Source organism: Rhinopithecus roxellana, chromosome 1 (assembly GCF_007565055.1).
Source record: "Rhinopithecus roxellana isolate Shanxi Qingling chromosome 1, ASM756505v1, whole genome shotgun sequence".
Lineage (NCBI taxonomy): Eukaryota > Metazoa > Chordata > Mammalia > Primates > Cercopithecidae > Rhinopithecus > Rhinopithecus roxellana.
Window position 1 is genome coordinate 46978964 of NC_044549.1, and position 6523 is coordinate 46985486.

The 6523-nt window shown below is 40.6% G+C and overlaps 1 pseudogene; it reads left to right on the forward strand.

Moving 5' to 3' along the window:
* The first annotated feature begins 4775 nt into the window (after window positions 1-4775).
* On the forward strand, window positions 4776-5337 carry LOC104675908 (annotated as a pseudogene).
* The last annotated feature ends 1186 nt before the right edge of the window (window positions 5338-6523 follow it).

Sequence of the window (6523 nt, forward strand, 5' to 3'; positions counted from 1 at the left end):
CTCAAGAGATTCCAGATAGCTGAAAAATATTTTAAAAGAAGAACAAAGTTGAACTCACAAGCCCTGATATTCCTGATGTTAAAACATACTGCAAAGCTACAGTAATCAAAACTGTGTGTTATCAGTATAAAAACAGACAAATAGACCAATGGAATAGAAGAGAGGACCCCAAATGAACACTCGTGTGTATGGTCAAATGAACTTCAGCAAGGGTACCAAGATCATTCAATGGAGAGGGGACAGTATTTTCAAGAAATCGTGTTGGGGGAAAAGAAACTGGATATCCATATGCAAAATAATAAATTTGGACACTTATACCATATACAAAAATTAACTAAAAATGGATTAAAGATGTAATACCTAAAACTATAAAACTCCTAAACTATAGGGGAAATCTTCATGACATTGTACTTGGCATGATTTCTTGAATAATTACACCAAAAGTACAGGAAACAAAAGCAAAAATAGACAAATGGGACTATGTTAAACTTTACAAATGTTTATCAAAGGACAAGATCAACAGAGTGGACAGGCAAATTATGTATCTGATGAGGGGTTAATAGCCAGAATTTACAAAGAACTGTTATAGCTCAACAACAATAAATCAAACAACCAGATTTTAAAATGGGCAAAAGGCTCGAATAGATATTTCTCCTAAGATTATGTATCAATGGCCAAGAAACAAATGAAAAGATGGCAACATCTCTAATCATCAGAGAAATTCAAATAAAAATCACATGGAGCTATCACCTCATACTTATTACAGTGATTAGTATTTAAAGAAAAAAGAAAAAAAAAGTACAAGTTGGAAAGGATGTGAAGGACCTCATGTACAGTGTTAGTAGGAATATAAAATGGTGCAGCCATCATGGAAAACAATAGGGCAGTTCTTCAAAAAATTAAAAATAGAGTTACCATATGATCCAGCAATTCCACTTCTGTGTAAATGCCCAAATGAATTGGAAGCAGTCCCTCAAAGAGATATTTGCACATCCATGTTCATAGCAGCATTATTCACAACAGCTGATAGGTGAAAGCAACACAAATGTCCCTTTATGGATGAATAAATAAACAAAATGTGGTATGTGCATACAAGGGAATATTATTTAGCCTTAAAGAGGAAGAAAATTTTGTTTTGTGCAACAACGTAAGTGAACTTTGAGGACACTATGCTAAGTGAAAGAAGCCTGTCAGAAAAAAGATAAGTACAGGTCATCGCTGACTTATGATGGTTTGATTTACAATTTTTCCACTTTACAATGGTGCAAAAGCAATATTCATTTAGTAAAAACCGTATTTTAATTTTAGGTTTGGATTTTTTTCCAGGCTAAGGCTATTCAGTACCATGGTCTCTTTCAACGCTGGGCAGTAGCTACGAGCCACAGTTTCCACGCTTGCCAGTTAATTTTGCCCAACTGTGGGCTAATGTAAGTGTTCTGAGCATGTTTAAGATAGGCTAGCCCAAGCCGTGATATTCGATAGATTAGGTGTATTAAATGTATTTTTGACTAACCACAGGTTTATTAACATAATTCCAATGTAGTTCGAGAAGTATCTGTACTGTATGATTCTGCTTTGAGGGCTATCTAAAGTAGCCGGATTCATAGCAACAGAAAGTAGAACGATGGTGACCAAGGGAAGAAGGGAAGGAGAGAAGGGGAGTTGCTGTTTAATGGGCATAGACTTGCAACTTGAAAAAGCTCCAGAGAGATCTGTTTCACAACAATGTGAATAGATGTGACACCTCAGAACTATACACTTAAAAGTTATTAAGATGGTACATTTTGTGCTAGGTATTTTTTTTTACCACAATTGTGTGTGTGTGTGTGTGTGTGTGTGTGTGTGTGTGATGTATCTCTATAAAGGGGAGGGTCCCATCGTCACACACAGTCACCCAGGCTTCCTTCCTATCGCCATCTCTGGTTCCACCATAACCAGCATTTCAAGTTTGGTCCACAAAATATCCCACAACTTTGTTTTAAATGCACAGATAAGCCTTATACATAAGTGAACAATATTTAAGTGGTATTATATTGTATATCAGTATTTATCTATCATGTTTTCAGAAAGAAAAACTCTCTATGAACCTAATCAAAATTTACAAAGTACATCAGGGAAAACAGAATTTAGCTAGATTGGGGTTAAATTATGTTAAGAACAGCAGGATTCTCTAAGACTCTCTAAGATGGATTCTTATCACATTCTCAAATGCACAAAGGAAACAGTTTGGTGGCTTTGGAACCAGACATGGGGGTTGTGGCTCTGCCACTTACTAGCTGTGAGATAGATCTTGGTCAAATTACTAAACATGTCTATATTTCAGTCTTCTCAAGTTCAGAGTGGGGGCATTCATAGCTCCTACCCAATAAAACTGTGGAGGGGATATAATGGCTTAACACTCTACAAGACTTGGGACAGTATCTGGCATGAAGTGTCATATAAGCCCTAGTGTATCAGTTTGCGAGAGCTGCCATAACAAAGCACCACTCCCTTAAAGAAGAGAAATATATTGTCTCCTGGTTTTCAAGGCTGAAGTTCAAGATTAAGGTGTCAGCAGGATTGGCATTCTTTTTTTTTTTTTTTTTTTTTTTTTTTTTTTTGAGACAGAGTCTCGCTCTGTTGTCCAGGCTGGAGTGCAATGGCGCAATCTCGGCTCACTGCAAGCTCTGCCTCCCGGGTTCATGCCATTCTCCTGCCTCAGCCTCCCAAGTAGCTGGGACTACAGGCGCCCGCCACCATGCCCAGCTAATTTTTTTGTATTTTTAGTAGAGACGGGGTTTCACCATGTTAGTCAGGATGGTCTTGATCTCCTGACCTCGTGATCTGCCCCGCCTCGGCCTCCCAAAGTGCTGGGATTACAGGTGTGAGCCACTGCGCCCAGCAGGATTGGCATTCTTTTCATAAGGATGCCAGTCACATTTTATTGTGAGCTCATCTTACCCCAGTATGATCTCATTTTAACTAATCATGTAATAACTCTATTTACAAATAAGGTCAAAATCTGAGATTCTAGGGGTTAGAACTTTAACATTTGAACGGGGGAGAGGACACATTTCAACCCATAGCATCTAGCTGTTGTTATGTCTTGCAAGGTCAGCAGCAAATGGCAGGGGGCCAAGGTTTCACTTTTAGAGTTGGTATTGTGTTTCCAGGTGTGTGTAAATTCCAGCTTGCAGAGAAATCAACCAGGATTACCACTTTTGACTCCAGCCTGAAGAAGCCCTCCCTCCAACCTTGAAAAGCTACTGAGCAGAGTTGACTAACCCCAAACTCCACTTCCAGTGAGTTTCTGGACTAAAGTCTTTGTTATTTCTCAGCAGCATCCACACGGGTCTTGAAACCAAAGATTCACCTAATTTGCATAACCAAAAATGCCTAGAAATAAGCCAGATTACAAATGAACCCTGTCACATGTCATGGCTTTCCTTCCTTCCCCAGCAGCAACCCCCACCTCTGAGGAACACCAGGCAAAGTTCAGACCAGTTCTTCTAGGCTTGTCATCAGGAAAGCTAACGATTGCATCTCCCCAGCACAGAGGGGCACTTGATACATTTATCAAATGAATATTCTGCTCCCACTTTTGGACAAGGCCCCTTGAAAAGGCCCTAGCCTTGCATGGAAGAATAAAAATAACATGAGGAAAATGGAAACCTTTGTCTAATCACTAGGATATAGAACCCCTTCTATACATCACTACGAAGGCAAAATCAATATAGAATTTACAGACTCAACCACTTAAAGTTTAAAATATTTATATGTCATAAAGTGTCATAAACTAAATTAAAGGCAAAGTACAAAGATATAGATTTCATGTTAGCAACACAATTGTCAGAGAAAGACGTATATATGATGTTCTCCATATGTATATGATAAAACCAAAATATAAAAGACAAAACACTGATAATATAGCAATGATCACAGGACATGGGTGAGTGGTTCACAAACTATAGAATGGACAACAAATACTGACCGTAAATGAAAATAAAAACAAATGTGTGACATAATTTTACACTTAAACTGGCAAATAATATTTTTAAATATAATAGTGATCATTCAGAAGGTGGGCAGTATTCAGTACTAATGACTCTAATATGGGAAGACTGGCTGATTGGATGCAACAAAGCTGCAAAAATGTGCACACCTTTTGACCTAACAAGGCTAATTCTAGGAATTTATTCTAAAGATGCAGTAATAGATGTTGCTAAGACTTATCTGTTGCATCATTTTCATCAGTAAAATATTTTAAGAACAGAATATATGTCCGTTGCTCATTATCATATCCCCTCCCCTCACGCAAGGCCTGGTGCCCAATAGATATTTCATAAACTGACCTTCGAATGAACCTAAATGTCCAATATTTGGAGACTGTGGTCACAAATTGTAATTCATCCCCATGATGAACTATTTTCCGCCGTTAAAATAGATACAATAAAGGAATATCTATGGCCAGGAAAACAGAAGGCTCGTTCTACCCTTCTTGTTCTACCCTTCCACTCCACTACTGTACAGGGATTGGTCATTCTTCCCCTGCCAGTCCCAGCTCCTATGAGGCCACCTCCTCACTACAGTGGCAGTTACACTGGACTCAGGATCTAAATGGCTTTATTGACCAGTAAAAAATAATGAAAATAAATGAACAATAACTACTTTCATGGGATTAAAAAGATAACTATAAAATAAAACCAGGCTGAGGCCTCTGAGTCGCCGCTGCCGCCTGCGCCTGGCCTACACCACAGTGGCACTTCCCGGGTGCATGCTCCACTCGTCTCCGCCCCATGCAGGTGGACCTTAGCAAGCGTTCTGGCCCTTGAGCCTGCAGAAAGTGGACGAGCAACCGCAGCACCCGCTGCATGTCACCTACGGCGGGGCAGAGGTGCATGAGCTGGGCAGAGTGCTGACACCCACCCAGGTTAAGAACAGACCCACCAGCATTTTGTGGGATGCTCTTGATTTGGAGAAACCCTGCACCTTGGTCCTGACAGCCCCGGGTGCTCCCACGGGGAAGGATCCCAAATACAGTGAATGGCATCATATCCTGGTGGTCAACATGAAGGATAATGACATCAACAGTGGCACAGTCCTCTCCAATTACCTAGGTTCGGGGCCTTCCAAGACCACAGGCCTCCAACGCTATGTCTGGCTGGTTTATCAGCAGAACAGGCCACTGAGGTGTGAGAGTCTGTCCTAAGCAACCGATCTGGAGACCACTGTGGCAAATTCAAGGTGGTGTCCGTCCATAAAAAGTACGAGCTCCAGGTCCTGGTGGCCAGCACGTGTTTACAGGCTGAGTGGGACTACTAAATGCCTAAACTGTAGGAACAGCTGTCTAGGAAGTAGGGGGCAGCTCAGGGACCTGAACTGTCCTGGAGGTCCCAAGCCGTGTTCCCCAGTTCAGTGTTGTGTGCAGATTTCTCCTCTTCCCACTCCCTTTTGCACAGGCAAGACCTAAGCATTCAGATGGCGGTTTATGGTGACTTTTCCTGCTGCCTGTGCTTTATAATTCTAGTCACTCATTCACTCAGTCAGGTTTATGTTTTGATCAAATTTGAACTCCATATGGGAGATATTTTGGATGACGGTTGTAGGGTCATCAAATTGTTAATGTAAAAATAGCAACCCAGTAATGAGACTGCTGGGTCAAATGGTATTTCTAGTTCTAGATCATTGAGGAATTGCTACACTGTCTTCCTCAATGGTTGAACTAATTTACACTCCCACCAACAGCATAAAAGCTGTCCTATTTCTCCACATTCTCTCCAGCATGGATTGTTTCCTGGCTTTTTAATGATCACCATTCTAACTGGCATGAGATGGTATCTCGTTGTGGTTTAGATTTGCATTTCTCTAATGACCAGTGACACTTGCACACGTATGTTTATTGTGGCACTGTTCACAATAGCAAAGACTTGGAACCAACCCAAATGCCCATCAATGGTAGACTGGATTACAAAAATGTGGCATATATACACCATGGAATACTATGCAGTCATAAAAAAGGATGAGTTCTTGTCCTTTGCAGGGACATGGATGAAGCTGGAAACCATCATTCTCAGCAAACTAACACAAGAACAGAAAACTAAACACCGCATGTTCTCACTCATAAGTGGGAGTTGAACAACAAGGACACATGGACACAGGGAGGGAAACATCACACACCAGGGCCTGTTGGGGCGTAGAGGGCTGGGGGAAGGTAGCATTAAGAGAAATATCTAATCTAGATGATGGGTTGATGGGTGCAGCAAACCACCATGGCACATGTATACCTGCGTAACAAATCTGCACGTTCTTCACATGTACTCCAGAACTTAAAGTAGAATAATAATAACAAAAAAAATAGCAACCCAGAATTTAAAGAAAGAAAAATTGGGGGGAAAAAGACCACGTCTATAGTAATAAAGGAAAGCATCAACGAATCCTTTATGGAGGTTAAAAAAAAAAAAAGAATTGGTTGCCTCTGCTTTTGTGATCCTGAGTCCAGAATTGCACACAGTGTGTTTTTATGGTGCTGTCATTCACCTTGACA